General features: G+C 35.8%; 1 protein-coding gene and 1 long non-coding RNA gene across 13 annotated transcripts in view; one reads left to right on the top strand and one right to left on the bottom strand.

Moving 5' to 3' along the window:
* Nucleotides 1-26,752, bottom strand: part of LOC120421728 (myosin-IIIb-like) — a 330,131-nt gene that overhangs the window by 187,151 nt on the left and 116,228 nt on the right. Inside the window, exon 1 of one of the 12 annotated variants that reach the window (XM_052709032.1) lies at nt 14,169-14,384. The exons of the other annotated variants lie outside the window; for them this stretch is intronic. The gene's annotated coding sequence lies outside the window, so the exon portion shown is untranslated. Of the gene's footprint in view, nt 1-14,168; nt 14,385-26,752 lie in introns of those variants that run through there. 12 annotated transcript variants of the gene reach the window in all.
* LOC120427746 (uncharacterized) lies at nt 23,505-25,416 on the top strand. The gene is made up of 2 exons (XR_005606958.2): nt 23,505-24,670; nt 24,728-25,416. It is a non-coding gene; the product is annotated as an uncharacterized LOC120427746 (long non-coding RNA).

The raw sequence follows: 26,752 nt of genomic DNA, 5'->3' as shown, positions 1-26,752 counted from the left end.
AGCACAGAAGCGACGACATGGTGATTCCTTTTGGTGCTGAAATACGTTAAATTGAATTTAATACAGAATATTTTATAGTGATGATCAATTTTCTTTGAAAATGATCAACGGCTTCACCTTAAAACAATATTGAAAATTCTTTTTCAGAATAGTTTGAAAATACGAAGAGTGAACCAATACAATTGATACAAGTATGATCTCATAATAAAATACCTGAGTTGATGTTAATGTTCAGAACTTTTATGTTCGATAATACTGTTTTAATTTTTTTATTTTTAAACCTCTATATTTCCTTTGTTTATGGTCAACTCACAACACAACAACAGCAGCATCAAAAGCGAATTTACATAGCAGCATCCCTCTTTAGCAATTATAACATCAACAATTTTGCACTCAAAATTCTCCCAAACATCCCCGAAATACCTGCTTCAGTTCTAACAGCCCTTCAAGGCCTCTTTCCGTCAGTTCACTGTCCACTTTAGTCCTTTCATCCGCCAGCAGGCACTTTTCCGTGCTCACCTTAATGTGCACATATGTAAAAATGTAAATATGAGTCAGGATCGCCCCCGTTTCCACCTTCTTCGTCCGGTAAATCCACGTGACTTGCGCACTACGCACGTGAACTCCACCTTTTCGCGGAAATTCCGCATAGGTACAGAACACCGCGGACTCGGACGTTCCACTGGAGTGGTACCACTGCTGGTGATGTCGTTGTTGGTGGTTCTTTGAACTGTTAGGGGGATTAATCACTCCAAGACCTACCAGGTCTTTGTCCTCGTTGATTTGCTTTTTGTCAGCAATGGCTCGCTGTGGTTCTGGCAACGCTGCCACCCCAACATCTGGATCTTCATCCTCTTTCTGGTTCTGCTGGCAGGTTGCGGTTGCGGCTCCCTCCAGTCCGACCTCGAACCGGGACGTCGTTCGCCACACGAAGCGACAGGCCGGGGTTTCGAGCGCGACAATCACGATACACGATACGCGGTATTGCATTGTCAGAACGCGGCTGCCTGATCAGAATTCGTGAATTTCGGCCGACACAAGTACGACACTAGATAAAACTATTGCCACGCGGAGCAATAGCTAGGTCGACGGTGACGACGTTTTCTTCTGTTGAAGAAGTTTTAAGCTTAAGAGAGGTGATACTCGCGCAAGTTGAGCCGAGTAACTTCCGTGTCCTCCGGCGTAGTGGAATCAACTGAAGTAGCCGCCGGTGGAGGTCTCAAATTATCTCGATGCCGCCGCGGCGATCAACTCGCAACGCTGATCGTGACGACCTCCGCGAAATTTGGAAGAGGTGGAGGCAGAGGCTCTCCTCTCTTTCACCGAAAAAACACAACGTCTTGACGTGTTTTTCCCTTGTTGCGTGGGTGCATTTTCATCAACGCGCTGATAGTGTCGGCGTTTGCTCTCAGGAGAAAAGAGATTGACGGTGTCAAACAGCTGGGCACCTTGAGGTGAGTGAGAGAGTGACCGCAGAGTAGAGACCAGCGTGTAAGGATGATGCAAGGTGAGTTGGGTAAGGGGTGCTCAAGAGAGATATTGATCTGTCAGGGAAGAGATACTATCGTATCGTGTAGTTTTAAACATTTTGTACTAACAATTCGTCGTGATCGTGCTGTGTTGTTATAAGTGCATTTTTTGCTAAATTTAGTAAAGAAGGCCATTTTTAGAAGCTTTCAATGTCTCATCTATTGATTTCCACAGATTCCCAAACTCGACTTCAACTCCTTTCGACGTGACCTTTTTTATATGAATTGTAGTTTCGATCGAATCGTGCCATCTTGATACATCCAGCAATTGCGACAAGATGCCACAACGAATTTTAGTCCGTTGCTATTTTTCACACTTGAACGCAAGTCTACTGTTAACATTTTTGATTAAAAATCGGGACTCCGGCAACCAAGGTAAACCAAATTACGAAACATTGCACAAAACGGTCTTATTTGATAAAATTCAAAAGCAAATCGCATTTTTTCCCTAAAAACGTTATTCGAAAAGCGACACACGGCAAAATTGCTCTATCACGAGGTGGTTGCAGATTATAACTTTGGAAATAAAAGTATTTTTTTATATTTAGTTCAATTTACTCTTTTTTCTAAAGTCCTTGTTAGAGATAAAATCTTGAGAAGGTAGTAAATTAAGTAAGGACAAATGAATCTATTTCAGAATTATTGTAGTCGTAAGGAAAGTATTCCAAATAACCAAAACCATTTTAAAAAATCATTGCATTTTACCTAAAGATTCAAAAATCTTTTGAATATTAATAAATTATCAATGCTACAAAGTCGCAAAAAAATTTGCAGGATTTTTTTTTTCCTTAAATCAAATATTTTTTGAAAACTTGTTTTTATGATTCCATATCAACAGAACGGTTGTATAATGTATTTTTTATGGTTTTTGATAACATTTCAATCATTACTAAATTTGCGACTTGGAATTTCAAATATTATGTTTTTTTTTTATGTATAGCCCCCTCGACCTCGGTCAGGAATTTTTTTTGTTTGGTTTACCTTTGCTCCAAGTTTTTGTGACAGTATTGAAAATAATCTATAATTTCTATTATTTGTACCTTCAGAAGAGCACACTTCAGCCAATATTATACCACGATATAGTTATCTCAATCTTTTCTTTTAACCCAAAAACTATTTTTTCAAAAACGATTTTGTTAAAAATTGAAAAAACATACTTTTAAAGTTATTTTTTTTCAATTTCTAGTCAAATTAGACTAGGCGAATTCTTAAATTTTGCGAATGAAAATTAAAAAAACTTCAGAAAATATTTGCGTATTTGTGTTATGCCATTACAATATCGTGCAACCGACTGAAAGCTATCTAGAATTTCTAGAATAGGAACAATGCAAAGTTTATTTTTAGATTTTTTATCAAAATCTATATACAGTCTTTTTGCATATTTCGTATGTTGGGGGCTAGAAGGATAGGAGACAAAAACATGGAATAAAATTTGCATTGGCTTTTTCGAGAAAATTGAAAGTTTAGCTTTACTTCTGAAAATGTCCAAAATAAGTGATTTTCAATACACATAAATGTAAATTTTTGATTGTTGTGCTTGATTTAACAAAAATATTTTGATTGAAAAGAGCAGATAATGTGAACTAAAAGTTTTCAGGATATCGTTAGTTTTAACAAAACATTGGTCAAAGAACAAGTGTAAAGTTGATGATGCTTGCAATAATAACGAGCAGGATGTACAACTTGATTGGATAGAGTTGAAAAAAGATTGCAGATTTGGTGACATTATTTTTCAGAGACTGCTGCATCTCAGCAATCACCAATCCAAACAAAAAAGACTAAATAGAAAATTGATGTAAATTTTCTCATCCTTTTGATTTTATTTCAGCAAAACATATTTATAATTGATTAAAAAACATTTTTTTTAATTTGAATCTTATAATGTGTACTAATTTAAAACTCACATTTTCGATTTGAATTTTTTATTTTCATCAACAATTTGTTTGGTGAAATTTTGTAAAACCATATTTTCGATATCTTCAAATATCAATCATTTTTCCTTACTCCGGTACTAGATTTTGCGCAATTCTTAGCTAAATAATAAAAAATAAAAAAAAGTGTCTTGGAAATTTTTAAAAATTTGGCGATAAGTAGTAAATCCATAAATTGTATTTCTTTCGTCTGCTTTTTTTTCAGAAAAATATAAATTATAGCCTACAACTTTGCAAAAGCCACTAAATTGATCAGAAAACTTCTTCTGAAGATTTGCGAATGTTCACATGCCCATTTTGTTTGATCAGCTCGCACAATTTTATATTGCCTTTTTATGAGAAAAAAAAAGTGATGCAAAATGGCTTCTTTTGACAAAGGAAATGCATGAAAAATGTTTAATTTATATAAAAAGAAATACAAAAAGGTGGATTTGTGCAAATGTTCAAAATAACTCAAATGCATTTTTAAAAGTTTGCTCTCCAGCTTTCTTAAAACATTTCATGGAGGGCAAAACGTAATATAGTTTTGGAATTCCTTTCAACTAAGATTTGTATTATAGTTCATTTTGATGTAATTGGATATTCTAACAATGGATTTGCCAAGAAAAAGAAAATTAAAAAAGCCTAGATTTGTAAAGAAGTGTTCAAAATTCCTTGAAAAGTAGTTTTATATACATTTTGCATAAAGTAATTCTTGATTTGACATCAGTTCAAAAAAAAAACTACTTAAATCGTCATTTTCATGAGAAAACATCTTTCAAGTAATCAATGTATAATTGTTACTTCTATTAAACATTAAAACAGTAAAGATACGATAATACGAAAGGATTCTGAAAACATTAACTTTGGATAATAAAATCTAAAAAAAAACATTTTTTTCATTGTATTATTTTTGAATGTCGCGCTCAAGTATAATCCCTTACCCCGTTCTACGCAAAATTGTCCCATGTTCAAAAAAGTGCAACCGAGTAAAAAAAAAATCGTTCGATTTCTAAAAAAAGTTTTTAAATTGAATTTACGAGCCAAGTGTCAACATTTGCATGAAAAAAGTGTTTTAAAATGCATTACACATCTGTCCAGTCATTATTTTCCTAAATATCTAAGTATTGACGTTTTTTATGCAAAAAAAAGTTTCTTTGGTGCAATCATGATAAATATGATTATCATTGCAAAAAAAATGCATTTTAGATTGTTTTCAGTTGATTTGACTTCTATTTTCATCAAAATTTAGAAATTTCTTGAAAAAATTTTTTTTCGCCTCTTTTCTGACCAGTTTGACATAAATTTTGAAAAATATTTGCAATGGCCTAAGAAGATATGAATTACTTTTTTTTTGTATAAATTCAAATAAATAAAACTTTTTAACACTTGCATACAAATCCGAAATAAAAATTATATACCAAATCAGTGATTTAGAAATAATCAAAACTGTTGACAAAATATCTAAAATTGCCAGCATGAACCATCATTTATCAAACTACCTCACAACCTCTGAGCATCTCTAGTGACCCATACTCAGCTGGCGGTCCAAAGGGACGCTTCGTTAAGCTCATGAATTTTCGTTTAAACTTCCGAAACTTGGAAGTAAACAAGTGATATCGGCACCCACCAAGTGACGCACGCAGAGTTAAAAGTTGAGGGAATCCCACAGAAGGTGAGAGAGAGATTTGCTACTTCGATGCAATATTCATTAGCATGATTGACACCCGCACTCACCTCTCTCCCCCGAAGTTAAAAGATGCACTAATAATTTTCGCATTCATTCAACGCGTTTATCGCGCGTTTAATATCTTTGCGCATTTTTCCACGGAGAAAAGTTTTCACAACTAATAAACGCAAAAGCGTGGAGATCCAGATCAAGTGTATGCCAAGTAAAAGGCTCGTCTTAATTTTCACGTCCGAATTACACCTTGTAATTTGATATCTTTTAGCCTAAATGCACGTTTGGTGTGAATTTATAAATATTCAGCTGAGAGAAATTTTTGGTTGCGTACATTTAGGAGTTTTGAAGACGAGCGTTGTGTATCTTTTTAAGAGTTGCATACTTTGAGGCGTTTTTTTCACTGGTTGAGGTCGAAGTAAATCTTGAACTTCTGATCATAATTCATATTGGTTTAAGTTTACTCAGTATCAAATCAAGCTTTTAAAAATCGATACCAGATGGAGCAAATTAAAAAACTCCACTGCGTTTAACTCCGTATTGCATACGCTTTGATAACCAATCAACATCGATGACGGAAGCAGCTGATGATAGAGTAGTAAGGCTCGACCGTAATGCAACCAACTTCATCCGGCGGCCAACCAAAGTTGAGCTACCTCTCTTAATTAAGGCCGCCACCTAAGCGCGCGCAATTAGCGCGTGGAGCGAAATTGGGTGCGCGATTTTGATAAAGGCAAGCTTTTCTCCATCCAGCTTAATTAGTTTCGTCGTACAACCCGCAAGTGGCTCGCTCGCCAAGTTCACGGTCAATTGATGCATATTCAGTTGAAAAGGCCTAAAGAGGCGACTTTCGCGACGGACCCCACGCGGTGTAATCGTAACGTAACCTGATTGGTTGGACAACCGCGGAGAAGACCCCTTGGGGCGGGACCTTTCACAAATCTCCACTTCCGAGAGCATCACAAATCAGATCAGATCTACAGACGCGGACGGCTCAGTGGTGGCGTTACGCAGTGTGTTACCAAATTGGAACCTATGGATTGAAGAGGGCCGGTCACTTACCTCCAGCACGAACCACAGCTGATCATCTTCGACGGTGAGGCCCCGTTTCAGGAAGAGGCCGGCAAAGTCTGGGATGTTGGGGTGCTTGGAGAGATCGCGCAGGACGAGGTACTCCTCCTCGATTTCCTCGATGTTGTCCGCGATGCTCTCGAGGATCTGGAATGGGAATTTTGAGAAACGAAAAATAAAACGATATCTTAGTTGTAACAAAAAAAGTGACTGCACAACATGATAAAAATTTGCTTTGAATCTCATCAGCAGTGTTTACAAAAAAGAATTCCGCTTCAGTACTCAGAATTTAAGGACCAAAGAAGTTGTCGTCTTCTTTTTCCAAAATTATCAAACTGAAACAATTTGGATGCTTTCCGTTAGCCAATTTGCATCATCAGTTGGTCATAGGGGAAAGTGGGGTAAGTGTAACAAGCTAAGGAAATTCTCGTTATAACCCATCAAAAAAGTTTAAAAATCTGTCGGATTTTATTATAATCATCTTATTCTAGGTCTTGGCTAAGACTTTGATAGAAAAAGTTTAAAAAAAATCATGTTTTTTAACCCTTTCAGGCCTGAATTTTCAAAAAAAAAATTATCTAGTGATGGGAAAAGGATTTTGAAGACCATAAAAAAATTATAGGCTAGTTTTCAAAAGGGTTAATGTAAAAAAATGATTTTGAAATTTTTGATTTTCTGCACGTTCTACTCAACTAGTGGGACAAGACAAACAACCCGTTGGGCAAGAGGAACAATGCATGAAAAACATGTAAATTTGCTAACAATTTAACACTTAATTAAATCAGATTAGAATGTATTTGAAAGGTTTTTTCATTTTTAGATTAAATAATAATATTATACTAAAAATTTGATCACTTTTACGAAAAAAATAATAACTTTGGTGATAAATAGTACACGGAAAGGGGATCCACACACTAAGAAAAAAAACGTGTAATATTCGGTCAAATTAGATGCAAATAACTGGAGCATCATATTGGACGTGCAATGGTGTCAAATTAGACGTAATATTACACGACCCCAATAATCATCCGAAGTCGTGTAAAATTACATTAAACGAAATTATGAAGGGGACCTATTCCTATTGGAATATAATAATTCTTATTGAATGGAAGAAAAGGGTGCAGGTTTTAGAATTAATACGGTTTATTTCATCACATCAAACTTTCACATTGCAACGATTTTCCTCCGGATCTTTTCTAACACGACGACTCTTGAAAACACTTCTTATTATCCGGGTTTAGTCAACCCGTTGGAGAAGGTGTCAACCTGGTCAAGCTGGAGGAAACCTACTTCTTGCACACACACACACTGCTTCACTAAGTCGTTACTATCTTCTCCGCAAACAGATCCAGGAAGAGTTCGGTCAGTTTCAGCACTACAGCGGCCCGCCGGAACAGCTTTCTTTGCTCATCGTGGCTGGAACCATATTTTGAAGGGAGTTTCAGGACTTCAAAAATCTAAACAGAAACGAATGTAAAAAAAAATGCAAAATTTGTTGTGAACTGTCTCAATCATAAAATAACTGCACTTCAAAAAGATCAAACTTACCGATTTCTGAGATTTCATGGCTCCTGGTAGGAGATTCTGGTGAAAGATCCTGAGCAAAATCTTTACGAAAAACGTTTTTGCCACAGCTTTTTTGCGACGTCGAACATGGCGGTCGTTTTGACGTTTCATCACGCTAGCAAACTGGCAATTGTGTAACGGTTAAAATGTGTACAATCGGGTTTGATTTGATGTAAAATTACATCAAATCTGATGCTCCAAATATGTGCATTAAATTAAACGTACAATTAGGTCATCTATGATGTAATGTTAGATCTCGCATGCATCAATGCGAATTTCGTTGATTTACGTCAGAACAATCATAATATTACATCAAAAATACGATTACACGATTAAATAATAGGTTTGATTAACGATTACATCAAATGTAATATTCCAAAATTTTTAGTGTGCATCGCCAAATCAGCAGAATGATTTTCCCGGTTTGATTTTACTGATATTTGCGAAAAATTTCACTAAAATAGCGAAATTTTTCACTGAAACCAGCGGCTGAGCAAAATCAAATCCAGCAACATAGTTCTGCTGGTTGGTTTTCGCTAATTACTGGTAAACATATTTGACAGCAGAAAATCTAGCGAAAATTTTCGCTGTTTACAGCGAAGTTCTCTACTACTTTGGCATAAATTCTACTGTAAGGGGTAGCTGCAGGAGTGACAGTTGTCATTCTCATCTCAGAGTTGATTGATGAGACTCAACAAGCTTTTGAAACTAAGTGAAAATAAAAAGCAAAATTTGTGTAGTAAAGTGGAAGAGTGCAGTGAAATCGACCACTCAATTGAAATTTAATGTGCTGGTTTATCAAATCAACATATCCAACGCGTAAGTAAACAAATACCATGATGTGAAGGGGGAATTTAACATGTCAAAACAAACAGATTTCACCAATTGAGAAATATTACTATAACTTCTAGAACTATCCGACTCTCCAAATATTTATTGTGTTTTCGTTTGCCACAGCTTCCAGTACTGTTAATTTGTAATGTTTACGTTACGAAATCTGCGAAAAAAAAAACGCTAGTCCAATGCAAACAGTTTCTCCAAAAACCAGCAGAACAATCTTCTGGTTTATTTTGACACGAACTACTGCCTCCAGAAAAAAAACAGACGTCAGCGAAACAAAACGCTGATTCAGTGCCAGAAACCGCTGGACCAGCGAAAAAACCTACTGGACCAGCGCATTGTCTCCCGAAACCAGCAGAAGAATCTCCTGGTTGATTTTGGAATCTGGAAGCTTCTCCTGAACCAGCAAAAATAATCGCTGATTCTAGCGAAACCGATCCCCCAAGCAGCGAAAATTTTCACTAAACCAGTAAATGTTTTCACTGAATCGCTCAAATTTGACTGACTTTCAAACCAGCGAAAAAATTTAGCGATTCCAGGTATTTTTTCTGCAGGCTGAGAAATTAGCGACTTTTTTCGCTAGTTTTAGCGGATTTTATCGCGTTTGGATCCCCTTTCCGTGTAAATTTTCATATTATCACTATATTTTGCATGGACAATTTTTTTAACAATTGTCATCAGTTTTTAAGTACTTTTATGTATTTATTTCCCAATAAAATATGTTGTAACAGCAATTCGTAATTTTTTCCATGCTTAAAATCCATATGATACACTTGCCCCAGCTGAACAAGATTTTTTAAAAGCTCTCAACAAAAATAACCAAAAGTTAAATCATACTTTATAGTAGGTGCAAGTCATTGATAGGAACACTACTGATCTAGGAAAAATTTCATTTTGATAAAATGAGCCTTAAAACGAACCCTAAGCCTTATTTTGTACTTTCTAAAAATTATAAGGAAACTAAGGTTTTGAAAAAAAATCATTCAATCTTATGCCCCGTGGCGTTTACGTCGTTTTGGCGGTTATGTGGTAGTAGAATCAGCTAATTGCAATTCCTCATACTGGAAATAATCAAAATTGTAAAAATTACGGCCGTCTTGCCCCACCTTCCCCTATTCATATCATTCTCCAAACAATTTGCTGTTCCTACAAACATTGTTTGTAAAAATTGTAGGTATGGAAAAGGACTACACAGAAAAAAATGATACAGGTAATTTTTTTATGCTGATTATTAAAACCACTTTTTGTCACTAAAAAATGTGATCCAAAAATATATATTTTATAAGTTTTAAGAATTTTTTAAAAACTCCCAAAAAGGCCAAATTTAAATTTAAAGAAAAAATAGTGATTTAATAAAAATCATTAAAGAGATTTAACAAAATATTGCATTAATGTTTTAGGTGAAATGAAATCTACAGTCAGAAAGTACCTTTGTGTCATTTTGCAAAAATGGGAAATATTTTTAGCCCTTTCAAAAAGTTATTCATGATGAGAAAATACCGAAATAAGTATTTTTTAAGGTTGTTAATCGATAGAATTATCGTCGATAATATTATCGTCTAACGATAACGATAGTGGATATCGTTATCGTCGTGACGATAACGGTAATTCTATCGGTTTGCATTTTCAATGTTTTAGTTTTTTTTAATGAAATACTAAAATTTTCACAAAATACCGTATTTTTTAAAAGTACTCAAATTTTCATAATTAGCTATCTGGGTATAAAACGCTTTGAAATTTTGCATGCATTTTCCCTGCTTTATAGTTTTTTTCATGAAATACTAAAATTTTCACAAAATACCGTATTTTTTTAAAGTACTCAAATTTTCAAAATTTGCTGCGTGGGTATCAAACGAAGCAAAATTTGGTTCCTTTTTTACTTCTACTAGATTTGTTTTGCTAAATTCTTAAGTTTTCACAAAATACCGTATATTTTTAAGGTACTCAAATTTAAAATAAATATATTGGTATCAAACAATGTGAATTTTGAATGCATTTTCAGATTTACTCAGATTTTCACAAAACACCGTATTTTTACATATAATACAAGTTATACTAATTTAAGTACTTTCGAATAAAAATGATTTTGAGAAGATTTTACTATTTAACCAAAAAAACTCTAATAAAAGTAAAAAAATCATACCAAATTTCGCTTCGCTTCGCCATGCGACAAAATATCAAAATTGAAGTACTTTCAAATAATACAAAATTTCAAATCGTTTGATACCCATATATAGAAACTTTGAATACTTTATAAAAAATATGTTATTTTTTTGAATTTTCAGAATTTCAACCGAAAAAATCTAAAACAGTGAATATGCATACCAAATTTCGCTTCGTTTTATACCCATGTAACAAATGATGTTTTTTTTGTATTTTCGAATAAATACGGTACAATCCAGAGATTATCCGGAGACCTCGGAAAAATTTCACTTCGGATAATAGAATCACGAAAAAAAATATGTTTATTTACCTTATTTTTATTTGTCGAGTTTAAGTATGAATTCTAAACTGCGCTAAAGTGATTTATAATTTTAAAATCCATCATGGCGGTGATAAAATATTGAAAAAAATCTAATTTGTAATTTAATAAGCAGTCAACTATTCAAAACTGACTAAAATAGGGTCGCAGAACTCGAATTTTATGTTAAAAGTAAGAAAATATAATGATATGAAACTTTTTTTTTTGTCATGATTCGATTATCCGAAGTCCAATACAATCCTTAGGATACTCGAACTTCGGATAATCGAAACTTCGGATAATCGAGGCTTCGGATAATCGAGTTTAGACTGTATTTTGAGAAAATTTGAGTATTTTTGAAAAAATACGTTATTTTGTGAAAACAAGAGCATTTAAATCCAAAAATACTGGAACAGTGAAGAAGCTTCGTATGAAACCCATATTGCAAATTTGAGTACTTACGTTATTTTATATTTTTTTTAGAAGTTATACTTTGAAACATACCATATTATCAAAATATTTATTTATTCAGGAAAAGCTTGAGTAACAGGATATAGCAGAGTAGAACCATAATCCGGGGTAACATTGAAAGGTTATGAATTTATTTGTATAATAATTTCAAATTGGTAAGGGATGTCTCAAGCTAATTATTTTTGAAACATGTACTAAGCCACTCAAGCTCCATGGACTATTTTAAGAAAACAGTTTATTTCAATCGTGTTTTATAACATTGATGCGTTGGATGTTCTTATCTTGAATTCTGTGGTGACAAGTGACATTTATAAGGTTGCTGCTATAGTTTTAAGAGAAAAATAATAATGTTAAAGTTAGCAAAGTTCATAAACTTATAAAAAAATAAATTTATGTTTTAGGAAAAATTTATATTAAGTTAGAATTTTGTCTAAAATTCTTTAAACCTAATTTCGTCAATATGAATTGATTTTTAAAAAAAATAAAGTCGAAGCATGATTCCAAATTTGTCATATTTTATATGAAATTTTTTGTACTGAAAATGCCTAAAAATTTGATTTATTAAACAAGTGTGTTCCAAAAACACAAAAAATTACTAGTAAAAAACGATTTTTTACTTCTCCTAGTTTTAAATTGTCAAAAGTATTTGAAAATGTTTTGAGGTTTTCATTTTAGGCTCATCTTTAATATAAAAATCATATTAACATTTTTGAAATTATAGTGAGCTAAGAAAAAATCAGAAAAAATTTAAATCTTGAAATATCTTAAAATGGTTCACAAAATTTTAACAATGATATTTTTTTTTCTTGTTACATATTTTCAAAATTGAATCCCTTCGAACATATTTCATAACTTTAGTTCAAAACAACGTTTGAAATGAAAATTACTCAATCAATTGCGACTTAAATTCAAATTTAATGACCAACAGATACCAGACCAAGAATCAAAGCTGCAAACATATTTCAATAGCCGCAATTTAATACGTGTGGGAAACACCATCGGCTGCGTCTTCCAACAGACACACTTCAGCCATCAAAGAAGGGTTGATTCATTTAAATATCTCTCTTCATTTGCGTACGCAACCTCGAGTGCGTGCAAATCTTGGTCTGATCTGCTGCGTTGTTTGTCCATTCAAGAGATAGATAAAATGCCGGAAAATAGCTCGCCTCCCCCATCGTAAACCAATTGTTAGGGGCAAATTATTTAATTGTAATTATATAAAAATGGCAGACACCGACAGTTGCTGGTCCATAAAAAGATAACAAGCTGAAACAATTCCAGAAGTCGTTTGTTTCGTTGAGTGTGTTGTGGGAGGAGCACAGTTTAAACTGTTTTTTTTTCAACTCATGCCAAACTCTCCATTCCTACATCATGTCGGATTGTGGGTGGTTTTTTTTAACCCTGCCAGAGTCGGGTCTGATCATCATACAAAGGGTACTTCAAAGTGGCGTTTGGTTGGGGGATTCTAATTTTGTTTCGCAACGCTTTCTGCTTCATCGCAAATTTAAAAAATCTGCTTGTACAGAAGCAAAAAAAAAAAAAACAGCTGGTAGAAAAATATCTTAAACATTGCTACGTTCCACCCTTCGGAAACGATGTTTCACGATTTCCGATTTGCAAGCTGCCAATTTCCTTTGCTGTTTTGGTGTGTTCATCAACGTGTCCACGCTGGTCGAGGTTGAAGTTGGACACAAATTCCTATCACGTGTGCCCTGAAGCCCTACAAGACTTAGCGATTCAACCAACCAACAAAAGGGGAGGAACCATGTCCATTTCGATTGCAGTGAGTCGTGGGAATGTTTAGCGAATTTTGATACATTGTATTGTGTGTGTACTCTTCTTCAGATAATGGTGAAATACCATTTTTTTCTGCCAAATTGTAAACAGAAATAAAAAGAAGTGAGCCGAAAAATGAAATCAGTTGACGAACAATTTAGAATTATTGTTTTAAGACAATTGAGTAATTTCAAGATTTCGTAAAATTTCACAATATGACTCTGCTTTTCCAATTTATCTGGATTAACATTCAATTGGAACATTATTCATCGACGATTTATTGCAGTGAAATTGAAACGGTACCGTTTACATATAACCCGTATGATACGATACAAGTCCCACTCGAAATGCCAATCTCTATTCACTTTCCAACTTAAATTGAAAAACGCTGTTCGATTTCTCCACTATCCAAACCCCGTTTCAATCAAATCCGTCTCTCTAGTGTCATCCACCTTGTCAGCTACTGATCTTAACCCCAGTCGTCTAAAACACTCACCTTGACGGCAAACTTGCGGCCGTTGTGCTTGTCCTTGGCGCTGTACACCTCGCCGTAGGTGCCCTCGCCAATCAGGTCCAGCAGCTCGAACCGCTCGCCCGGGTTGGGCAGCCGGACAAAGTCCACGTGCTGGGATAGTCCATTGTAGGCCATGTTCCTGTGAATGTTTGGAGAAGAGAGATTGACCACATTAGACACACACTCGACTGTTGATTTGGTTGGGGGCACGGAGAGAAATTAGTATTATTTGTTTTTCTAAATTTGATGGAATAACTTGAATTCGTGAAAATAACATTGCGAAAATGATGTCAAGATTTATCTCCGTGCAATCAACCAAGTTCCCAAAGGAAACATCAACGATACTCACTTCAACTAAACTACCCACTAACTGGTCACTTTAATTACGGAGCAACCCGCCACTTGGGGGACCATTGACCACCGGTTCCACTCCGGGTAACCCGCAAAAGTCAACTGTTGCACTCAACTCAACGAGGGATCTAACTGTGTCAGCCCCGTCAACTCTTCAAAGGAAGCTCCTCGGAACTACCCTAGGGAAACACCGCCGGAACGAGACTGATTCTGCCTGTTGAAGGTTCGATTCTAGTGGGCTGGACGAGCTGGACATACCAGCTAATAGGATCAGTCAGAGGCAACGTGGAGCACGTTTCGACCGAGTTTAGGAATTAACCAAACTATCGATTTTCGCACGGGGACTCCCCGATTGATGGTAGTTCAAGTATGTACTGTCCCGAGAATGCGATTGACACATGTAAACACGGCTGGAGGACACACGTTTTGGTTCCGTTGTCGAGCTTGAGCGGACTAATCGATTGCGAATTGGGACTTTGGTGGTGGGATATGAAGTGGGAATTAGCAAAACATTTGAATGTCTTGTGAATACAATATTTAAAGTCTATTTGAAGTTTCATAATTGAAATAGTTTAAAGGAATTTTCATTTTGAATTATTCTGCAAATATTGAAAATATAGCATGTTTCAAACGTGGTTAGAAAACCCTTCAAAATGAAATTAGAAAAACTGTAATAACACAAGCTAAAAATAATTAAAACAATGGGTTTTCTCAGAATTTTGTAAGCAGAGTTGTGAGAATCATTGCTGCTGAATAAAAGTTAAAAAATGATTGGTCAAACCGATTCCAACTAAAACCATTCCTGCTGACAAGACTTGTTGAGAAAATCACAAATTTAAATACAAAATAAAGCAACATCCATAAATAACGTTAACGTTATTTTTTTCGAGTTCTGCATCGAGTTTCATGTATTTTCTGAACTTCATTTGAATGAGCATTTAATTGAAACGTCCATGTGTTTGCCGTGAAAAAGGGAAAAGTGTATAGCACCACCCTAACGAAATCCGAAAATTATCTAGCTATATGTTTTTCGATGTAATTTTGCCCGCTGAATCTGACTCTGCCCTCAGAATCGAGGCAAAGTGTCAAAAATCGATTTTTAATATTTTGAGTTTTATGACAATTTTACACAGAAAACCTAAAATATGACCAAAAATTTATTTTTTGATGCTTTGGCTCAATTCTGAGGGTAGATTCAGATTCAGCGGGCAAAATTACATGGTAAAACATATAGTTGAATAATTTTCGGATTTCGTTAGGGTGGTCCCATAAGGTTCTCCCTTGAAAATTAGACATTTTCAAATGAAGATATCTCGAGTTTAAAGAAAAATACCCCTAGGATTTTTTCAGCTATTGTAGTGCTAGATCTCCTCTTTCGAATGCAACCTGGTGCTTGAAATTTGCGCCTTTTCGAGATATTTAAGTTTTAAATTTGCATCTTTTTTACCTTAAAATGGCTGTAACTTTTGACCCTTAAGTCCAAATTGACATGTCAAAAAATAAAAATGCTCGTTTTTTAGAGCTCTAAAAGTGCTATCAATATCACTTTTCTCAAAAACTTAACCCTGAATTGCCACGTTCAAAATACTGATTTTTGAAGGTTTGTTCAGATACTTTCTATAAATTTGGTCATAGAAGGCGTAGATTACGAGATAAAATTTTGGTGTTTTCGACAAAGTTGCTTGGATTGGTGAGCTAAACAACTTTTTATAAGACGAAAAAAATCCCAAAAATATTCCTGAAAAGTTAAATTTTTAAAATCACCCTAATCTTGAACCACCCTAATTTTAAACCAAACCAAAAGTTGCCCATTTCCATTTACAACAACACTTCTGAAGATACCGAAGCTCCTTAATTTTGCGTTCTGGACCACTGTGCAGTGTGACTTACAAAAAATTAGGGTTAGAAAAGGTCCTAAAACAAATCATGATAGTCATTTGTAATGATATATAAATTTAAAAAGGCGCAACTTACAAAAAACTAAATTGAATTGTCATAATATCGCAAAATTTTAAAATATATTGAAAATCCCATAACATTTTTTCAAATATTACCTAGTAAAGTTTATCAGAATCCAAAAAAAAATCTACATAAATTCAAATCATCTTTTTGGGCTTTTTGACCTGATTTTTTAATTACTTTCTTCCAAACATTCCCACATTTTTTAATGCTGACATCTCAACAACTATTAGTTCATGATCTTTTTGGAAAAAAACATGTTTTCAAAATGTTAGAAACAAGACTTACATTTTAAATGGGCGTAGTATTGATTGTTTGTCCATTTCAATATGTAAATTGATTATGATGTGAATTTCGAAAAGATCATAAAATTTCACTTATGTTTCATTTTTCAACATTAAAAATTGGACCATTAGTTGCTGAGGTATTGGCATTAGAAAATTTGGGAATGTTTGGATGAAACTTAAAAAACTTCGATTTTCTTGTTTTTATTTTGTTTAATCGCCGTATTTCAGCAACCAGGGGACCAATCAACAATGTCTTTAGGCGATTTTGATGGAAAATTAATTGGAACTTTTCGAATAAAAATATTTTCTGGGATGGACAATCACTTTATAAAAAAATGTGTCAAGAAACTATCGAATTTGCATCATAAGTTGGGTTTTTTTCTAAAACATATCAAAAAATTTCAAAAATTAAAATTGGGATTTTGGGAAAGTGTTTTTTTCAGAAAAAAAGTTCCATATACCTAGCGCGTCCATCCCGGGATTTCCCTGGACAAAATTCCCGGATTTTTCCATAACCGGGAAATCCTGAAACCCGGCATTTTTTGATATTTTGTCCCGGTTTACCCGAATGAAATTATGAAAATTTTGGAAATTTTTGTGTACCAATCTGCTTAATGTTCTTCAAATATATTCTAATATATTCCTTACTATATGCTGTAAAATTCTGTCCCTATTCATCACGCAAATAAAACAAATATTTGAAAAAATATGCATGGCTCCAAATTTTAAACTTATAAAAAGTTTTAAAATTCGTGGATGTCATTTTCTCTGTTCTCAATGCTTTTCTTTTCTCAAACATTACCAAAGACATGCACAATATATTTTCAAGTTTTCCTAGTCATATAAAAAAAGTAAGTAAATAAACTTTAAATACAAAAATTTCAAATTTAAGACACTTATTTGTTCTGATTTTTATTAATAAGAAAAAAATAATTCAATGGTTCAAATGAGTTTGAACTTTAAAAAAAAGTACTGTCTCTTTGCACATTGTAGTATAGGAATATTTTTTTGCCTCCTTTTTTTGAACTATAAAAAGTTTTAAACGGATTAATTTTAAAGAAGATTATTTTGAATTTGATGTTGTTTTTTTTTTTCAATGATAACGTTATAATTTATTGATTGACTTGAAATTAGAACGAAACCAAAAACTAACATTCTTTTTGCAAAAGAATTTTACAAATGGCTTTCAAAACGACATATTTTTTTCCCAGAGGATATTAAAAAAAGCGCTTGTATTTATTCGTCAAAAATTACTTAGGCCAATGTTAAATTTGATTCAAGTTATTGTCTTCTCTTTATTTTTTCAGAAATGCAGGGCGCAAAAATTAAACGTGAACAAAATTGATTGTATACTTTATTAAATACAAAGAAATTGAATATTTGTAAAATTCAGAAGTACATTGTTTTTACGAAAAAAATGCTTTTATTTTGAAAAAATGATTGAAAAACAACTGAACTGTTGTATAATGCATTTTACAACACTTTTTGTTGAAACCTCAACTTTTAATTTCATTATTTTTTGTCCTTCCTTAACCTTTTATTAGAGTCGAGGGACATAAACTTCAAAAAATATTTGCATCTGCTTAAATTTATCATTTATCAGCAAAACAACATTATTTGAATATCTGAAGCCTTCAGTAGTTATTAATAAAAGCAATACTTTAATAACTACTCAGAGCTAATGCAATCGTTCAAAACAAATTATCGCCGAATAAATCGGTCAAACTTTAAAACGCAACCAACTCGTTAAGTTAAAACACTATTCCCCCCATTACGAAGTCACAACCCTCGGGTGCCATCCTTAACCAGGCAGGCAGCTTGTTTACAAACGGAAAGCCCCCGCCCGATTGGCTCACTTTCCCATGGAGCTTATCAAACCGCACCTAGAAATCGCATTTCAGCGCAACTGGTGTTTCCTGCAAGTGGCCACGTGTGTAACCGACACACGCGAACTTTCCGCCAAAAAAGCTGTGAATTTGTATCGAAACAGATTATTTGCACGCGGCCCTGTTTGGTCACGTAAAATCTGCCCAACATTTTAGGGGTGTTGCAATTTTTTAAAGATTTACGTGACTCTTCTTGGTAACATCACTTTTGGGGTCGTCCCCCCGCCTAACTATGTTTACGGCTTGTGTAATCAAGGTGACTAGGTGAGTGGACCCCCGCTACTTGGCTATACTAAACCCAAATTGTCATCGGGGCCAATTAAGAAGGTGTTGGCCGTTAAATTTGACTAGCGCTGTCAACGACCTGACCGGGTGTGATTTAATTACATGAGAAAAGAAAAATAGTTTTGCTTGAAAACCCCCTGAAGTGATGCAACCCGCTGAGCGAAGAGTATACATTCAGGGGTTTTCCGGAGGCTGCAGAAGGTGAAAATGTTGTCTTTCGAAACACCCAACTCTTCAAGCTCCAAAATCAGCCAACCGTGACCGTGGTGAGAGAAGGCGCGAGCAAACAGGTGAAAAGGCCGTTACTTTTAGTGTGGTGACACATCTGGTGGGTCTAACTACTAGAGGGAGAAAAGTTACACGTGACGAAGACGATGTTTGGTTATTTCCCACGTGTGTTGTATGAGTTTCATACGTCATCATCCGGAAAATGTGGTAATCAGTTACCGAAATTGTGAGACTTTTGCGTCAGTTGAGGCGTTAGCGAACTTGTTGCTACAAGAGATGCAATGTAGTAGAAGTCGTAACTTGCAAGATAACCATGGAGCATAGTTTTTTTTGTCAGTTGTTGTTAAATTGTTGTTGTAATAAAGAATTTTAAAATCAAAGTACAATTTCTCGGGGTTACAAAAAACGATAGAAACGGGAGTTTTTCGACAAATTTCTCGGGAATTCCCATTAAATTTTAAATGTATTGGAAGCTTTAGAGGCCTTTACAGATTTCTAGAAAAAATCTAACCAAATGTTGTAAATCTATCATCAAAGTCTGGCTTATATAAATATGAAATTGATGTTATAGCACAAATGTTCGAAGTATAACAAAACACAGAAACAAATTAAACACTTGTGAAACTATTTTTTTTTAACTGTGTTAAATTCACTCCAAAAATGTTTATTTAGCAATTTAATGGACGGAATCGACGTAACACCTTATAATGTGGCCCTCTTAAACCTTGCGGTTTCGTCAACGGATCCACAGGCGTGTATCGTTCTTTTTGCGACAAAACTCCACCTCCCGGGTCTCCTAAGTGTGAAGGTATGGGCACGGGGAGAGGGCACCGAATACCTATATTGACACTTAGAATTTGTTTGCGTCCGCCTCGGGATTCGAACCGGCGACCTCTGGATTGTGAGTCCAGTGCGCGGTCTGATTGATCCACACAGGCAGACAATCGGACCGCGGATCGCAATTTAATAGTTACCGTAAACTGAGGTGACTTTGATAGCCCGGGTGACTTTGATAGGTTTTTCAAATGCCCGTCAAATTAACATCTAAACATTTTTGAGAATTTTGAGTATGTAAGCATTAAGGGATAGCTTATTATCGAACATATATGCAAAAATGTGACTGTTTCATTGGATGTATCAAAATTAGTGGCCAAATCAAATTTCTATCAATGTCACCCCGGGCTATCAAAGTCACCCCAGTTTACGGGTGCCACGATATCTCGAGATTGGATGAACCAAATTGGCTGAAATTTGGGGTGAAGACTCTCAAGACATATTCCGTGTGCATGACTAAGCCCGATTTTGAAATTTTGCTTTTCAAAAAAATACAAAAATCAAAAACGGACGATTTTTAATATGAAAAACACAAAAATATTTTTATCTGTTTTTAAAATATTTTTTTTTAAATCGGCCTTCGTTCTGCACACGGGACTGGTTTAATGAGCCTTCACAAAAATTTTGAGCCGATTTGGTCGAAGCAGTGTTTTGAAACTGCTAACTTCAAATAGCTATATCTCGGCAATGATGCAACCAAATGTCTTCAAATTTGTGTTGGTATTAGTTAAAAATGTTTATGTTAATGTCCTGAAAACAAATTTAAAAAAAGTTTGAGTGTGTGCCAATACCAACCCTTGACATGTTTGCCGATTTACATGTATTTAACCCCTTAAGGAAGACATTTTTGGGTTTGGACCTCTAAATTATGATGATTATTCAATTAAAAACCAACATGTTATTCGAAATTTTGGCAGAAGCACCAAATTTTTTAGCACGTTTTTGCATTTTTCAAAAAAAAAAATAATGAAAAAAATAGAAATGATGTTTTATCGGCTTGTCCAAAGATTAAACTTTAATGAACCTCGGTAATTAACTCTGGAGCTTGTTGGAGGTCAGGGTAACTGTTTTCAAAATCTTCTATCAGGAAAATTTGATTTTATATCTTTTTGAAGTTTTTATACAATATATTTAAACTAAAATCATGAGAAAGTTTCAAAGAAATTGCTGAAATTACGATATTTTTGTTGTTATTTCATCAATTTCGAAATCCCTAAACATGTCCTAAATATCCTACACTGAAATAAAAAAAAAAAAGTACCAAATTCCTATTAAGTAATCCAAAAAACCCAATTACTAAATAAGGAAAGGAGCCAAAATTCCTAGAATTTAGGATCTCGGTACTTTTTATTTATTTCAGTGTTCATCATGGAAAAATGATTATCTCGGTCGTAAGTTTCAATAATTCTTCCATCGGATGCGGAAGTAAAATGTCGGTCCCGGCCTTGGTTGTTGTTAGGCCGTTAAGTCATTCCAGGTGTAGTCGTCTCCATGTCATAAGTACAAACAACACACCAAACCAAGCCTACTCTGGTGGAATCGCTGGCGGCGGTTGGACTCGCAATCCAAAGGTCGTCAGTTCAAACACTGGGGTGGAGGGTTCCTTGGAGTAGAAAGAGGTTTGGGTGCTCTCCCCATTCAAGCCTTCGGACTTCTAGGTTCGAGCAGAAACTTGCAATAGAGACCACAAAAGACCAGGGGGTCGTTAATGTGGATGGTTTGTTTTTTTTTTATTTGAAGTTTCAATGACTGTAAAATATGTTTTTTCCTATTTTTTTGTTCAAATTCATCTGAAAACATCAATTTTATTCGTGTTTATTAAAACTGTTTACGTGGATTTATAGCAAATATTATCCAGAATAAATTTGCAGAATAAACATGCTATTACATCAAGTCTCCGAAAAGTTACACCAATTTTAGTGTAGAGAAAGCTGCAAATTTTAAAATTCTGTGATATTTATTCCTTTTTTTGTCCTAAACAGATACTTCAATCATTTTCATGGTGACAAATCAAAAATCTTGTGTTGGATTTTAAAATAGTTTTATACATAATTTGTGTTAGGTCATTAGGAAAGTTCCTGCCACGTCAGGGCGGTTCAAATATGTTTTTTTATTTATTTTCAAAGACATTAGGGTAAAATAATGTTAATTCAATAAAAAGTTTAGAGAGTTTAGAAATATTTTTTCACTTTAAAAATTTGCCAGACAAAAAAATGACTTAGGCAAAAACTTGACCCCACCTTGCCCCATGCAAATTTTCCCTTCGATTATGTCCACCAGCACCAGCATAAAACTCGCTCAAGCGAATCCGCGACAGCAACATGACAGAGTTGTAGAGGAAAAACAAAAGAGCCAACTCATTCAAGTAATACCCCGTAAGTGAAAGTGGAAAATTCTCGCGCGTGGGCCAATGATGACGATGAAGGTATGCAAATTTCTGCCCGTCGTTCAGTGTTTGACATGGAAGCCAGCAGCAGCAGCATAAGCGCCATGTTTTGGGCCACAGGAAATCGAACGTGATGGATTTCAACCTGAGCTACTACTATACTGCTAAATGGTGATGGCGGGTAATATCGTATGTGGTTATGTTGTGGAGCTACTTTTCTTCAAGCGATTGATGGCGCGCTTCTCACACATCGGCTAATCGACTTGAAGAAGATGTACTTGGCGTGTTTTTCGCGGTTGAGGGAGCTCGTTTGATTACAGACACAGCAATGAGGATACAGTTTTGCATTCAACCAGGACCATCGCCGAACAAGACACAGGTGTGCGCAGGGGTGATGGTTTGCATATTGAACAAAGAGACAATTCGATGCAAATGTTGGCTGATTTACTTAATCGTGAATTGGAAGAATCGGTTAACGGTTGAGTGAGTAAACTCAATGCAGAGAGTATCACGTAGAAGTCGTTTGCTTTCGATTTTACATAACTTTACAGATCCGTGGAAAGATTCCTTGACTTCATGGTAGCTGATTTGCGCTAGAGATAGACTCGACTATCGATTACAATCAATTGTATTGTTTTTCAGATCGCAATATTACTAGCAAAATAACAGAAGCAAACACGAAACCAGATATCGAATGATCTAGTTTCTACAGAACATTCCATACCCGTTCGCAGAAAGTTCTTTCCCAGCAAAAGTACCGTTTTTTTCTCGTTTTCACTTTTCAACCATTCAAATCAAACAAAGAACCTCCATTCAGCTCGGCTGACTAGCCCGCATGCAGATCAACGCTGCGATGGGATGGCTAAAACTGTAAAATAAACAGTGAAAGGTACCCCTCATTGACACTAGGAAATAGTGGGTCTCTAGTGCAACAGTCAAATGACACAATTTTGTCTCTGAACGAAACTAAACGTGGAGTTTGCGTTCTGGTTCGTTAGTTCCGCGCATCAAGCCGTGTGCCAATTGACAGCGTCTGAGGGTCTGGCAAGCGTTAGCCCTTTTTTCCAATTTTTTACTTCTCTTCATGGCGGGAGAATCTGAACTAGATGCTGGCCTCATTGGTTAAGTTAATTTTAGTGCGAACTGCTTATTTCCAATTCGCCTTGAATATGGAAGATTTAATTTGAATGTTTCGTATTATAATTTAAATTACATTGCAATCAAAATAAAAGCAGGTAAAAATGAATTTGGAATTGATTACTTGTGTGGTTAATTTTTCCTTTTCCTTGATATTTAGTCGACGTTGTCATGCTATCTTGTCGCACGTCGCTTATTAAATTTCAGAGAAAAACGCGTTTTAATGTTTGTACTTGAATAAACAAAAAATAGTTCACACAAAAAAAATCAAACCATCCACATTAACGACCCCCGGGTCTTTTGTGGTCTCTATTGCAAGTTTCTGCTCGAACCTAGGAGTCCGAAGGCTTGAATGGGGAGAGCACCCAAACCTCTTTTTACTCCATGGAACTTTCCACCCCAGTGTTTGAACTGACGACCTTTGGATTGCGAGTCCAACCGCCGCCAGCGATTCCACCGGAGTAGGCTTGGTTTGGTGGGTTGTTTGTACTTATGGCATGGAGACGACTCCAACACCTGGAATGACTTAACGGCCTAACAACCAAGGCCGGGACCGACATTTTACTTCCTCATCCGATGGAAGGTTGCAGCAGATGGGAATCGAACCCAGAATCATCCGCTTACAAAGCGGACAGCGTAACCATTCGGCCACGCACTGCCACGTAGTGCACACAATGTAAACAATAACAAACGCTTTTTGTTAGACTGACCATTCTGTGCATTGTCTCGAAGTTTGATTGAATTTGGTGGCCAGAATTTCGAGTTATAATTACAAGTTTTTACTGAATTCGGGCATGTACGTGTGTCAAACGCGTTCTGACCTGAAATCCCTTTGGCCAACTGTCGCACTTACATCAATTTTTAGGATGTGTCAAGATAACAAGACAAGATTGAAACTTCTTCTAAAACTTCTATAAAGTGACAACAATGCATAGAGTTTTTTCGGTTTTATTGAAAATCTCAGGATTGAAATAACCGAGGGGCGTGACATTGGCCTTAATGAATTAATTTTTGCATTTAATATATTAAGGAATTAAATTTCTCGTGTCATTTGATATTTGACAGCACCACACCTGCTTTGAAAACATTGATTTGCCTCGTGTCACTTTCGCTGGCAGAACTGTCAAGTTTGTTTTGATTTAGTTTTAGAAAGAAAATATGTCGCGAGCAAGGTCGCGAGTTTAATTTAAAAATTTTATGAAAACTTGCGATTCGAGGTCGGTGCCACAATTCTTTTGCTTGGAAACGCATCTAGTGGAGGATTGCGGAGGCGAAGGCATCGGCAGTATGCCGGACGATTTGAAGTTCGACGCGCTGAACGACTGGGAAAAGTGCACGAGGATTTGGACCGGTTGAAACAGAGGGAAGCGAGGTTGCAGCTGGAACTGAACGTGTTGATGATGCCGAACATGCCAGAAACGCAGAGGCCGCAGCATCCGACGTCACATCCGGCGATGTAGCAGCAACATTTGGAGAGTTCGCAGCAGCGGGGAGAAAAGTAAGGAGGGGATTTTGAATGATGGGAGATTGTTGATTAATTTTATGTTTATTGTAGGTGGTTTCTTCATCGGTCTTCCGCCAAACTTTCCGTTGTCGAATCCGGCTTAGATGCGTATCTGTTTGAAGGACGATTTCCCGGCATATCGAACCAGCCGACGTTGACGATTCCAGTAAACTTTTCTCCGCCGTTTAACATGGTTGCCGCCGTTACACTTTAACCAGCGGCTGGTTCAGGAGGTTCAGCAAAATCATCCGGTGTTGAATCACCAACGTTATCATCAACAGAAGCAGCAGGGTCAGAATCCCTGTCAGCAGCAGCCCAAAAACTGCAAAATTACCAGCAGAACCAGAAAAAGATGCAGCACCACGATGGCAGGCTGAACCACTCCGGGGAGTACGAAGCGTACGCAAACACCATTGTTGTAAATAAATACAAGTTATTTTAAACCTTAGTTTATATTTCAAAGCAATTTTATTCACCATATTCTGGTCACCTTGATGCGATATTCGAGCGGTCGTTGAGTACCTTTAACTACCGTGGCGTTTTCCGATCGTCCGGCGCGTTGGCGAGTTTGGGAGTAGACTGATTCTTCCGTCGCAGTCATTCCAGCGTCTACCCACCCACATCGGTTCCTGTATCCACCGCAAATCCGCCCCCGTTGGCCAGGGTTTCCTGCTAGAGTCATTTTTCGGCTGACGGTTATCAAGAAAACTCTGGGACCGCCCGAGAACCATTATGCTAGTTGCCACCCGTTGCTGGTGGTGCTGTTGCTGCTGCGGAACATCATCGTTAAAGGTTTGCCGACTACCACTTTCCGGAAACTCATTGGGTGGCAAATGATCCTGAAACGAGTAATTATGTACACATAAAAATAGGAGCAAACCTGCCGGATTGTGCACACGTTTCACCGAAGTTAGTGATAGAATCACCTGCCGCAATCAAACGCTCACCTAGGCAAACAACTCCTGCTGCAGGTGCTGCTGCTGATCCGGATGTCCACCACTGCCAACGCCGTCGGGATTGTTGTAGCAACCAACTCGGTTGTAGTTATTCTTGCGACCGATGAGCCGGCCCCCGCCACTGCCTCCAACTATTGCAAGAATATAGTGTCTCCGCCGCCGGAATGTCCACCGGAGTGATCTCACGATGGACCACCACCGGGAGAAAGCATTCCCGCAAGACCGACTTTTCGGCGACAAACAAATTGCACCCAACACAACAACAACAAAGCTCGCAATGTCAAACTGTCATATCAATGTGGTGGAAAAAGAGGTGGCGATGTTTTGATCGTAAACAAACGTTAATATCTCGTTAATTAATTAATTTCAGCAGTTAATTAATTAAATTATTATTTTTTTTACTTTTGTCGCGCCCCTCGGAAATAACATTTTCTGTGAAGGTCAAATTTCAGGCATTGAGAGTTGCACAAAATGGCGTTCTTAACTCAATTTGGCCCACAATGCACGTGTGACAAGTTAGAACGACAACGACGATGTTTAAAATTATCCCTGAAATCCAAGTTTAAATTAAAAAAAAGTGTAAAAAAAGGTCCAAAAGATTTAACTTAATTTTTTTATGTAAAATAAATTTTCTTCTAAAAAGTACTACAGCGATATTTTGATAAAATGCACCATTTTCAAATTACAGCCATTTTAACGTATTTTTTTTTAAGTCGCAGTTTTGAATATTTTGAATTACCGTAAACCGGGGTGACTTTGATAGGATTTCAATTTGTTTATGGAATATTTTCCAACAGGTAAGGTTTTTCTCAAGATTATTATTTTTAAAACATGTACTGGGATAGGCCACACAAAGTCCATGCACTATTTTGGAAAAAAAGTTTTTTCAATAGTGTTTAGAAAAATAGTTACGTTAAAAATTCTTAGTTTTAATTCCGGGGTGACTTTGATAGTCATAGTTTTTCTTGTTAAAATCATATTTAAGATTTTCAAACTTTATTTGGACGTTAAATGTACCATCACTAAAGTAGCTGATATAGTTATAAAGAAAAAAAATCAATGTTTATATTTAGTTAACTAAGTTTATATGCTTTTTAACAAAATACATATAAATTTTAAG

The sequence above is a fragment of the Culex pipiens genome, chromosome 2 (assembly GCF_016801865.2).
Source record: "Culex pipiens pallens isolate TS chromosome 2, TS_CPP_V2, whole genome shotgun sequence".
In the NCBI taxonomy this organism is placed as follows: Eukaryota; Metazoa; Arthropoda; class Insecta; order Diptera; family Culicidae; genus Culex; species Culex pipiens.
Note: the sequence above shows the minus strand (reverse complement) of the source record. Positions and strands in the feature narration are given on the sequence as shown.